This window comes from Notothenia coriiceps, unplaced genomic scaffold (genome assembly GCF_000735185.1).
Source record: "Notothenia coriiceps isolate Sejong01 unplaced genomic scaffold, NC01 NC01_scaffold00000339, whole genome shotgun sequence".
NCBI classification, from domain to species: Eukaryota; Metazoa; Chordata; class Actinopteri; order Perciformes; family Nototheniidae; genus Notothenia; species Notothenia coriiceps.
The window spans coordinates 3,729,826-3,743,039 of NW_011333040.1; the positions used below are offsets into that span (position 1 = coordinate 3,729,826).

At 41.7% G+C, this 13,214-nt stretch overlaps 1 protein-coding gene and 1 long non-coding RNA gene across 2 annotated transcripts in view; both read right to left on the minus strand.

The window, feature by feature from the left end:
* Positions 1-13,214, minus strand: part of nherf1b (NHERF family PDZ scaffold protein 1b) — a 47,940-nt gene that overhangs the window by 18,541 nt on the left and 16,185 nt on the right. The gene's annotated exons all lie outside the window — the stretch shown is intronic.
* LOC104942873 (uncharacterized) lies at positions 11,563-12,644 on the minus strand. Its single transcript, XR_798057.1, has 3 exons — positions 12,573-12,644; positions 12,379-12,487; positions 11,563-11,601 (listed from the first exon to the last, which is right to left on the minus strand). It is a non-coding gene; the product is annotated as an uncharacterized lncRNA (long non-coding RNA).

Consider the following 13,214-nt stretch of genomic DNA (forward strand, 5'->3'; position numbering starts at 1 on the left):
GGGGGGGGCGCAACAGCGGTAATTAAAGTTTCAAAGTCTCAAAATGCTACAACTACTGTCACAAACTGGATGAATGAAATGAAATATTTGTTAAAGGAGGATGAAAGCGTAATTAAGGAGCACTATTGGAGTGACTTTGATGGTACTTGGACCCCCCCCCCCCCCTGCCTGAAACGCCTCCATTGGACTCCTTTGTTTACTTCCATAAAAAAGTGACATCACTATGTAACACTCACGCATCTATTGGCTGGCGCTCCAACACATTACACGCAATAGGCTAAGGGGTGGGACATCTCTGCGCAGTTGATCAATCACAACAGAGCCGGCCAGCTAACCAATCAGAGCAGACTGGGCTCTGGTTTCAGACAGAGGGGGAAAAGAGGCAGTATGAGAAAAATAAAGACCTTTTTGAACATTAAAGTATTTAGACATGTCACAGTAGAGACACTACATACAAATATAAGCCTGAAAATGAGCATATTATGAACTCTTTAATGTTTCACATACTCGGGGGGAAAATGAAAACGTCACATGCTTTAATTTGCCTAATTACATAAATACCTCACGGACGACTATCCAATGTCCCATAAACTCACGAGTCCTGCAAATGATCAACAGAAGCCTGTCGCACTCAGCTGCTCTGCATGCAAAAATGTCTACAGCAGCCTCTCTTTATGTATCGCTCTTCCTCTCTTTCTCCTGCCTACTTCATTCCCCATGTCGCTGTAATAAAAGAGGGCAGCTCACCTGTGACTTGGGCCTCTTTGATCAGCGTACAGAATAACTGCTAAAGTGACACGCTGCCAGGCACTGTGGTTACAGAGTGACATGACAAACCCCCCCACTCCTTGTGATTGTCATGTGTCGTAGTTGACAGGGATTAACAGCCTCAAGGACAGACGTAATACATGTTTGAAGAAAAACATGCTTCTTTTTAAAACTACCGTGGCACAAGATTTGAGAGTACGGAGCGCACCACTCTCTCAGGCAGGATGGGGGTGTTGGATTTCAAGCAGGAACATTGAACCAGCTGCGAGGCAGGCTGAGGGGCGAACAAAGCACCCTACTGTCCCCTCCCCTTCAATTTGAGGATGGGACAAACTGGCTATACAAAAGACACTAAAGAAAAGTTCTGCTGAGGGTTCCCATTACAATACACTCTTTAGGGGGAAGGCCTGGAAATAGAAAAGTATCGTCCCTCACCACAGCAGGGGTGCAGGCACAGATAGGAGCAAATGGAGTGCCTGAAAATAGAGATAGCAGGGTCTGCTTTTACTCAAGGGTCTTCATCCGCAGTTGGTTGTCTTTGTTTTTGAATCGTGATTGTATTAGATCAGCCCAACGCTGACTGAGAGTTCGGTGCTTTCACAGTCAACAACTTTTATCTCCTCGGCCAGTCTTCCTGTCCCTGACCCCTCCACCCTGGCAGACCTGAAATCAACATCTGCTAAACCACCTCCAACACAAGTTTCACACACACACCATCTCACACAGCACTGCAATGTTTGATGAGATAGGCAGAACCTTGTTACTACATCCAAGCAGAAGTTACAACATGATGTGGTCAGTTTTGCGTTCAACCCTGTTGCAAACAAGCAGACATAAACACCAGTGGTTTGTTACACAGTGAGATCATAGATCCACTGTTGGTAATGAAGAATGAGCCAAAGGGAAACATTCCCCATGTAGATCTTCTGTGTTCTTCAACTTAACATACTGTATGAGTTTTCTACAATACGCTGAAATGGTTATCGCCCCGTGTCAGCCACTTATATACTTCTGTTATTAGAGCAGGTGGGTGGCAGGCAACAATTAAAACAAAGCGGTTAGCAGGGACAAGAGATTAAGCGTTACAACACAAGAATTAGTCATGCCCCTTATTCAGAACCTGCCTTTTGGCTGTGTTGCATCACTGAGGCTGCTGTAAGTGGGAACATTTCTATTTGTGTTCTTGTGTTTTGAGTTCTCCTTGGGGGAAATGGGAAATGCATTGAGTGATTTAAAATGTACTAGACAAATTGTATTGTTTGTTTACTTTTTTTTGTATTCAATTAATACAAATCTTGAGAAGAAATAGAAAGACTTAACAGCCATGCTAGGTACTTTGAGCTAAATGCTAACGTGCTGAAGCTAAGCAGGTATATTTTACGTTTGCCAATTAAGCCCAGTAAGTAAGTATTTTAGGAAAGATTTCTTAAAATATTCCCTAGTTTGATTCAATGGCGTAATTGTCATTTGCTCATTAGCTACCGTGTAGTGGTTAGCGATACAAATCTTAGATCCCAGGCTACAGAAAAATGCACACCAACACTTCTCTGTCTTGGCTCTACGGCATCTGTGTCTTGTACGGTAGGAGGAAGGGAGTTGGTGTGCGGCGGGGGGGGCGAATCTATTTCAGGGCGAGCAGTGCAGCCAGCCACTTCCCCATCCCTCCCCCCAACCCCCCGCAGGGCGCGGCCCTCCGGCTCATTGTCCGACCGGGGTGGTGGACCTTCAGCAGAATGGAGTGGGGACTGGAATGTGGCATTGTGAAGTCTCCGTCCAGAATCCCATGGGACCCGATCGCAAAGCAAGACCACCACACACACACACACGCACGCACACGCACACACAGTTTAGGTTCCACCCCTGACCTGGGCCACAGGGGTCTTGGAGTGGAGGGATGGGACAGTGGTTCTGTTGTTTGGACCAACGTCACTGAGTTTCACTTTCACAGTGATTTGATTTGTAAAGACAAAAAAAAATTATTTGGATTTTGGACTGACAAAACAAGATATTTAAAGACATCACCTGGAGCTTTAAAACTGGGAAAGACATGTTTCACTATTTTCTGACAAGTGATTAATTGATGCAGTTTTAATAAAAAGAAATATATATGGCATTTGTTCTGATGTGGTAGAACAGCTTCCTATCTCTGCTTAAGACCTTATATTATGCTTTTTTCCCACTGTATGACTAACATTTAGATAACAACATTTACAACAGTGAACTTCTGATGCTGACCTGTTTCCAGACATTTTCTTTTGTTGCACATCCTTCCCCTCTCTTTATTTCCCGTCTTTGCTACACTGTCGACTAATAAAAAGGCCAAATACTGCGCCTGAAATACTCACAAAAAGGCTTGTACTTGATCCACTTGTGTTCACACTGTTCTCTAATGACAGCCATTATGTTTTGTATATATTCTCCTCACCTCCTTCATGTTGCAATGACTTGTACGTGACTGTCTTACAAAAACACTGGTAATGCTCAGCGTTATCACTCTGTGATAGTATTGTGTCACGAGTAAGTCCCGCCCACAGTACACACACAAACAACTACAGAGGAGAAGTGTGTGTAAAGTGTGGTGATGTCTGGCGGACGGTGGTTACTAAACACCTAGTGGCCGATTCATAAATTAATGTTATCTATTTATGATGGTTATTGCTATAAAGTTCAATGTCAACCAGTTATTAAATGTATTTGCTTTCATTGGGATGCTAATGATAAACATAATCAATGATATGTTCTGTGAAACTGTATTTGATGAATCCGTATCACGCATTAGGAGTTGGTGATATTAAAGAGGCCCACAAATAGGGCCTCTTTAATATCACCCACTCCTCTAGCCCTTTCTATAGCTCATTCGTGATGGCACCAATCTACTGTGAATGTAAAGTGTATTTCATTTCGTATCATTTAAGTGTGTTGTTATATTGATGTTTTATGAATTTAACCTGGATATGTTAAGTGTCTTCGAATACCTTAAAAAAGCGCACTAAAGATAAAAAAGGTGTTATCATTTTGGTTACACATTTGACACCAATATCTTCATTATCTTAAAAGATCAGCAAAAGGAAACGGTCACTCCCAAACTTCCTCACACACACACACACACACACACACACGTACGTGAAAACACCCAGGAAAAACAAATACAGCACATGCTCAAAGGCGCATTAAGAGCGTACGTCATGCAAGCGCCTGCAGCATTTCAGAATGAATCACTTTGTTATAGTTGAACACACAAACACAAAGGAACACACTCCTTTACCGAAACACAGCCTGTACAATACCTGGCTTTGTGACAATGGCTTCAATGATAAGCACACCAACAAACACAGCTGGAAGTGGCGTTTACTCTCATGATTCAGTGTTGCTGGAACATGCCATTCAACCAGTGTTACATTTCATTTAGTGTATATCCTGTTCTGATTGAAGGCTCTGAGTAAATGATCTGACCTTTCCACTGTACTTTTTACTTTCCTGCTAAGACCTGCAGGCCAGGGGGGGTTGAGGAGAGGATCGAGAAGATGGGCGGGGGGAGGTTTAGTGGGGGGGAAATCTTCCACTAACAACAATGACAGGAAACCAGTGCAAACGTCCTGGGTTCTGTGCACAGGCCAAGACTCCCATAGACAGCAGCCAGAAACACACACACACACACACACACACACACACACACACACACACACACACACACACACACACACACACACACACACACACACACACACACACACACCATCCTGGAGTGATGGAATAGCTGCTCTAGGTGTGGCTATGTCTGCCTCTAATGCATGACACACTCTTAACGAAAGCTGACGTTAATTCTATTCACAGAAAACTGTATCACCATGCTATTCCTGAAGGCATTACATCAGATAAACTCGGACGGTAAAATCGGGAAATTACTGAAAAGTATAGTACAGAAATAGAAAAGTCACATGGGTGTGATGTTGACCTTCCTTGAGGCAAAGATTAAGAGACAAATAAAGAAACTGTAGCTGAAAAGATAAATAATGAATTGATTAGTTGTCAACTGAAATTGATAATTTGTTTGGGTTGTTCTTTATGAACACCTCTCAGAATACAGCTTCTCAAATGTGAACATTTTTCTAGTTTCTTTACTGCATATTTTATGAGTAGTGGACAAAAAAAATAATACATTTGATGATGTCATCATGGGTTATGAGGAGCTGGGATGGACATTTCTCACTATTGTTGGACTTTTATTAGATGGAACAAGGTATACATTTATCTCAAAATGATTTCAAGTTGCAACCCTATGCCTCCTAATCTGCCACTGTGGGTTAAAGTCGGGTTTCACTTCATTGACAGCCAATGAAAGCCAGTTAAAAAGCCCATTCTGTATACAGCGCACTGAAGGCTGTACAAACACTGAATCTTTCCACACAACAGCTTCAGGATGATTTGTTTAGGGGAAAGACATTGTGCAGTTATAGCCCCACACTTTGTTATGTAAAGCCAGTTTAGAAAGCCATGAGTGCCATGTGTGGTGAAAGCAGTGTAAGGCTTCAAGCTCTTTAATAAGCAGGTTTTATACAAGTGTGCAGATTACAGGCTCAGATTAGAGGAGGGCACAAAGTCGCCTTCTTGTCTCATTTGAGGGCTTTAAACAGTGTGTGTCCTTGGTGAATACACACTCTTAAAAGGGTCTTTAATTACTATAATTCATGTCTTCTTTTTTTTTTTTAAATCATTAGTCACCCCTGTTTTTTTGTTGTATAAATGACTGATTCATGGACCTTTATATATTTGTGTTTGAATATTTTTCCTCCAGATCTCATCTTGCCGCAGTAATTTTCCTCTGACACAAGTCTCTTCCTCTCCTGTAATTAGTGTTTAAAGAGTCTTATGTAAGCAGCCAGCAGCCATTGAGGAAGACACCCAAAGAAACTCCTCACTCTCACACTTTCTCTCTTGAATCTCAATTAATCACTGAGGAAAAAGCAAAAAGCAGCGAGAGGAAGGAAACACAGCTCATGAGAAAATACTTTTTGTATGCGTGTAACTGCCAAATTGTAGGTGCCCTTGTAAACAGTGAAACAGGTTTTTCTTAGGGTAATCATCCAATAGTTAAAAAAAAATGTATGCCATAATGTTATTCCATACTGCATGGAACTCCTTGGAATTTTTTTTTTAAAGTGGCGCTATTATGCTTTCTGTGGTCTTCCCTTTCCTGTAGTGTGATATATCGTTTTTTTGTGCATGTAAATGTTCTGCCAAGGCCTCCATTGGACTCCTTTGTTTACTTCTGTCACCTAAGGACATAACCATTACCTCATTCACACCAACGGTGTTTCAGGGCCGGTTCAGAGCTGGAGCTTGAAAAGCACCAGGTTTTCCTGTTCACACAGCAGCGGAGCAGCCTCTTAGCTCCGGATTCCGGTTCATTTCAAGCACCAAGCACCAAAGCATCAAGCACCACTTACATCGAGGCGGGGCCGGGGCAGGGGCAGGCGCGGGATCAACTCCTGAACAACAACAAAAAGCTAGCGTTTTATCCAGTTTGTACACAACGATGGAGAAACTTAACAAGCAGCAGTGGTCCACTGAAGAGACCAACTACCTACTGGGAATCTGGTCTTCCAAAGAGGTACAGAGGAAGCTGGAGCACAATCGGCCATTGTTGTTGTTGTCGATGTGAGCTGTGAGGGGTTTCCGCGCGGTTTGGCTTTATGAAGCAGGCACGCAAACGGTTACGTCATGACGCAGACGATGACGCAATGACGCAGCACCAGTCGGACTCTGGGCGGTGTGAAAAGAGCAGGAGCTAAACCGAAGAACCGGTTCTGAACCTGAAAAGCTCTAGCACGGAGCTTGAACCGGAGTTACGTTGGTGTGAATGAGGTATCAGTAACACTTGCGCTGCTATTGGCTAGCTCTCCAACATATTGTCCGTGATTGGCTGAGGGGTGGGACAAAGCAACGTTAACACCATCGCCAAATCCACAGCCTGAACACAGATGGCAGCTCCAGCGATGTGAAACGGGTTACTCAGTTTTATTTCATACTCTCTCAGTACCTGGGGGTTATAGACTCTGGTTTTAGACAGAGGGTGGAAAGAGGGGCTGCAGCACAGGCAGTGTATAATAATAGGGCTCCTTTCAAGTATTACAGACAGACATCATGCGTCATCACAGCCATAAATGCAAACTTGTTTCCACAAATTTTTTCCGGATGAGCTGGTGGAACTTGATTTGTGATGCGAGCTGAGTGAGAGAGCTTCCGCTGTTACTTCACTGCACCCGACAATGACAGAGTAACATTTTTACTGCCTGGTAAACAAAACAACGACCTTTGGAACGGCTGATGTGGATCGTTTTGTGTGTTTTGTTCCTTGTTGACGACAACCATGGCTCCTTCTTTCTTCCCGGGGGGGCCACGCTCCATCTTTTCGACTTCATCACTGCTTGTTCACGTTTTTTCGCACCTCACTTGCGCTTTCTCACTTTCGACTACCTCCATCCTCACACATACGCTCCACATGTGGTACACACACACACACACGTAACCATGGCAACCTTGAGCTAGGCTCCTCAATTTCCGGAGAAGGCGTCGCTCTTCGAACCCTCTTTTGTGTCGCTTCAAAGACAGAGGGCAGGACAGGCGGAGTGCAGACGTCAGTGTGACTGCTGCTGAACCAGTGTGTCATACATGCTGTACATGTATGTGTGTGTGTGTGTGTGTGTGTCATTGGCAGGGCCACAGGGCTCGGGCACAGGAATGCCGGACAGGATGTTAGGGAGAGAAATCCAGAAAACAGTCTACTCACTTAAAAAAAAAACACCCTGTGGTGGCTTTAACTGTAACATGGAGACACAGCAGATTCTAAAAGTGCTTCCCTAGAGTCCAATTTACACGCTCACACTCCATATGGTGTCTTTTGTCCCTAAGTAACTTCAGTGTTGCGTTGCGTGCCAGTGTGATTTGTACTGCCACAGCTCCATTAAACCATCTGTGGAGAGTATTGAGACTCAACACGGGAACAATCGCTGTGTTTTCCGGTGACAAACAACATAACCCAGCACTGCTCAAGAGCTGTCTGACTTAAATGCCAGAAACATAACTCAAAAGGGCTCTACATGTTTGCTTATGAAAGCTGTTATTAAACTGTTACTGTGAACAAAGTGGCCACCTATGAAAAATGCCAAAGCTTCAGTAATGACAATGGCATTTCAGTTCTCTGTGCTTTCTCTCAAACAGCCGAGTTCATATGAGGCGACGGAGCTCACAAATGTTCTTATAATTGTACCTTCTTCTCCAAGACTGAGGTCTTTCTTATGATTGATAAAATAAAAAATAGAACTATTGATATTATGACCAAGCACACAGACCTTCTTTGTTCTTTGCTTTTCAATTCAGAATGAAACAAATAAGTGATTCAAATGTTTCCCCAAAAAATCTATCTACTTTGATTCAGTTCTTTTTTAAAAAGCAGAAATGGCAACCGTTCCATTTAGACCACGAAAATAACTCCATTCAAGCCATATAACAATAGGGCTGCTCAATTAAATCGTATTTTAAATCGCAATTATGGCTTGCAACGATTACGAAAACAACGTAATCGAAATAAAACGATTTTTATTAGTTTTTTAGTTGAATTATACTTAAAGTTCAGGGTAATCAACTGTTAAAATCATACTGTTCACATTTTTTCTCCAATAAATGGATGTTTTCAAAGTAAATGGATAATCGTTTTTAATAATCGTGATATCAATTATTGACCAAAAATAATCGACATTATGATTTTTGCCATAATCGAGCAGCCCTATATAACAATAGTAAAATAACCAAAGTACAATATCTATATTCATCTCAGATAAAGATATCACTTTAATGTATCCTCATCATCACTTAACCATAAAGATAAAATGTCTCCACCAGTTTGAGCTCCATAACCTATCAACAGTTAAATATATCACCAAAAACATGCATTGAAGAGCAGAACAGTGAACATTTTCGTCACAGCTTTTAAAATTATAACATCCTGTACAAAAGACGAAATTGGGGCTTGTTTTGACAATAATGTCATTATTTTTTTATGTTGCCTTCATCAAACCCTACAGGTGCGGATGGACACAGTCTTTTTTTAAATCTCTGTTTCTGATAGCTGCTGCTCTCCCTCCCACCTCACTCCCACTTCCAGTAATGTTCCGAGCGGGAGAGCTGGACACAGGCAGAAGCAGCCTCGGGGGTAAACATATGGATGCAGCGAGGGGCACAGATGTTCCAGACTAGAGGGACCCTCTTATCCTCGAGTGCTTTTTAATGAACCCTAAGAGTTCACAGCAGCACACACAAAGAAATAAAAGGAAGACACAGCAACAAGTGGGAACTGCCGAGTGAGAAGCAACCCATAATGTTTGACAGACAAAGATCAAAGGTTGAAACTCATATAGACTGAGTCATTTTGTGGACATTGAAAACAAATCCTGTTGTTTGTTGTGGAAGGTTCAGCGATGTTAAATATTTGTTATGTGGGTTTTCTAAAGGAATAGCACAACATCATGTCTTTTCAAAGCCTGTTTGTGCCTGTCATTGATGCTGACTTAATGCTTAACCTTGTGGCTTGATGTAATAACAGAGGAGAGACATTTTCAAGTGATTGCTCTTTGAGGCGGCTGCAGAAAACACGTCACAATCACATTACTCTAAATTACAGACTGACAGAAGGGGGTCATCATGGGTAAGATTTTCTTTACCCCAAAGGAGGCCAGGTTGTTGTTTGTCCTCTCCCCCACAGCGAATGTCCAGCCAGCTGACCCTGCCCACAGCCTGGCAGCATGTGGGAGCAGCTGCCATGTTATCCGTGTTATAGACACAGAGCACCTATTCTCTTTGGAAAACACTCCCTCAGCGATGCATTCAGTGGGTTTAATGTCCAGGGCTGTCCTCAACTAAAGACTTTCTCGAAGCATACGGTTTTGACGACAAATGGAGCATTTCTGTTAAGTATCGTTTCTCCACAGGAGTCATTCAATAGCATAAATCTAAATATTTTGAAGGAGCAGAACATTGGACCCTACCACCCCCTCTATAGTGAAAATGAGGAGTACTTTCAGCCAAAGACTCATCTCTCCTTAACACACCACAAAAGCTCATTTAAAGCCTATGTTCATGTACCAATAAGGCTCCACAATAAAGTCTTGACCCCATCTTAAAATCGTTTAACATCCTGCACCTTTTGTACACATGACTTGCACTGTACTTGCACTTTCAAATATATATTTAACATATTCAGGAGTATTCATACCTGTTACATATCTAAACACTTTTAAATTGTAATGTATACTGTCACTTAGAGATTTGATTTTCTAGTCTAATTATCACTGCTTTCCCTGCTGAAAAAAAACAGCATACTGTAGACCACCTGGTTTTAGCTAAGGTGTTAGGCTGGTTTAGTTGGTTTACCAGGCTGGTCTTGCTGGTTCATGACCAGCCTGGCCAGCTAAACCAGCATAGACCAGCATGGATGTCATGGGGGGGAGGGGCTGTGCGTAGTGATGAAAAGCTGGTTCGAGGGGGCCCCAGTGAATGTTTACCCAGGGTCCCGACAGACTCTAGAATCGCCACTGGGCAACGCTAAACAATTTCACCTAGTCTGAGAGTAAAAGCTTTCTTGAAGGTTCGTTTTGCTTTCTTACAACGTTACGTTAATGTTAACCTTAAGTTAAGGTGACCAGATTTTCAAAATTAAAACCGGGGACATTTTGAGTTTTGCGGTCAATATATCATTAACATATCCACTTGTCTTCACTGTTAAAGAAAAAAGGGGGACAATTCTGGTTCAATGTAATTCGAACATTTGAACTGTTGGATACAAACATAAGGACGATAGCTCATATATGAGACTTCAAAGGTCTTTTATTTTGAAACTGTACATCAGATTGTCCAGATTCTCTCTGAGTGATTAGATGGGGTGTCCTGCTATCACCCTGGAGTGAAATAAGGCTTTGATACTGGATAGTTTTTGTTTTATTCTTATCTAAAAACAGAGGGATGATAGCCCATATATGAGACTTCAGAGGTCTTTTATTTTGAAACTCTACTTCAGATTGTCCTGATTCTCTCTGAGTGACTAGATGGGGTGTCCTACGAGTTTCAAAATAAAAGACCTCTGAAGTCTCATATATGGGCTATCATCCCNCAGAACTGACTGAAGACATGTGGAACAGAGTCAGAGGGTCCAGAACTGACTGAAGACATGTGGAACAGAGTCATGGGGTCCAGAACTGACTGAAGACATAAGTAACAGAGTCAGAGGGTCCAGGACTGACTGAAGACATGTGGAACAGAGTCATAGGGTCCAGGACTGACTGAAGACGTGTGGAACAGAGTCATAGGGTCCAGGACTGACTGAAGACATGTGGAACAGAGTCATAGGGTCCAGGACTGACTGAAGACGTGTGGAACAGAGTCATAGGGTCCAGGACTGACTGAAGACATGTGGAACAGAGTCATAGGGTCCAGAACTGACTGAAGACATGTGGAACAGAGTCATAGGGTCCAGGACTGACTGAAGACATGTGGAACAGAGTCATAGGGTCCAGGACTGACTGAAGACATGTGGAACAGAGTCATAGGGTCCAGAACTGACTGAAGACATGTGGAACAGAGTCATAGGGTCCAGAACTGACTGAAGACATGTGGAACAGAGTCATAGGGTCCAGAACTGACTGAAGACATGTGGAACAGAGTGACAGGCATGGTTCCATGTACAGGAAACTGGAACTTTGAACAGGTGTTTTCATATTTTCTGCCTGAAGAGTCACAAGTTCTTGATCCGGTGTTTGATGTGGGCTGGCATGATCCTTTCTGCAGTGATGAATAAAGAAAATAAAGAAAACATTATTAATAATAGTAATGATGGTAACAACAATAATATTAGTGTAACTATTTATATAGCACTTACACAATTACAAAGTGATTCTCACAACAAAAATAGAGAACAAAACAATAAAAAACAAATTATTATAGGAATGTTAAGAGACAAAGAAATGATAAACATTCTAAGAGGCCGACTACAAAAGCTAGACTCTATGGCTCTTGATGACATCAATGAGCAGTCCCAATACATGCTGTTGTATAAAAAGAAATAAAATAGGTCCAGATTTCTTCTATTTTGTGTCGGATGATTTGTTTTATTGATTGCTGATGGATGTTAAGATGTGTTTTACAATTATAACAACAAATATTATTGTAATTGGAATCAAAAAGATTGCAAATCATAGTTTTAATAAAATCACTAGCAATATAGGGTTTATTCAACAGCAGTAAAGCATTAAGTTGCTAAATTAACGTACACTGAACTGTAAAACAACTTGCCACTATTTAGGAAAGGCTCTGATCAGAAGGGTTGACTAAAAGAGGTGGAGGACGTCTATGTCATGTAGGACCATTGGTAGGTGTTACACCTGAAAGAAAGATAAGGAAATAAGACACGAGGACAAACATCCTCTAAAGTAAAAGAACAAATCATGTCAACCTTTAACCTGAGCCTGTTTTTTTCAGTCTTTACAATGCACTGTTGGAAATTACATTCCAAAGGTTAAATTCAAGCTCAATACCATAAATAGTATCAAAGTGCTTTACCTTATAGAACACGTTCCACACGGAGCAGCAACCATCCGGCTGGGCCTTTTGCTGCATATCATCTCCTCCCTCTCCACTGTTTCCAGTAGATCTCTACTGTCCAATAAAACTGAAATTCCCCAAAAAATCATATTTAAAAAAAAAAGTTAAAAACAATAACTTGCTTTTGGCATTGAAATTGATTAGAATCTCACCTTTTTCCTGGATGTCAGGAAAGCCAGGAAGTTGTTCCCTTCAAGTCCGCAACCAGTCATAGGAGTTCAAATGCAAAGCCTGAACGATGACAAGAGCGAGAGACTTACATTTTACAATTATATTTGTAATGAATACCAGAGCAGTGTGTACATAGGCCCTGTACGACATGCAGAGAACAGATCAAATCCCCTGACAGACTCACACACTTTGGTGATGTCCTCATCTGATAATGTTTCATTTTTTAGCAGCAAAGTAACATTACTCAAAGTATGTCGGACCCAACTCATTTACAGTATGTTTTGCATCTCCTCAACAATGGTCTGTATCATTGAGTAGAAAAAAACTGTCCCTACAATTTCAAGTAGATTAACACACATTGTAAGAAAGGTTTACAATGAAGCACAAAACCCCTCTTTGTATTAAGCAAGCTGCCACATAAAGTACAGCTTAACATGCCAACCTTTGGTAGAGTGAGCTACAGTTAGCTAACTTCCTGTTAAACACAAAACCTCTAACGTGCATTGACGATTTTAAACAAAACTTAACTCTCTCAATTTGTGAGATAACGTTAAGTTAAGTTACCCTTAAATAACTACATCACGTTTTTCAGGGGAAAAACAAACTCCAGAAAACGTTAGCTG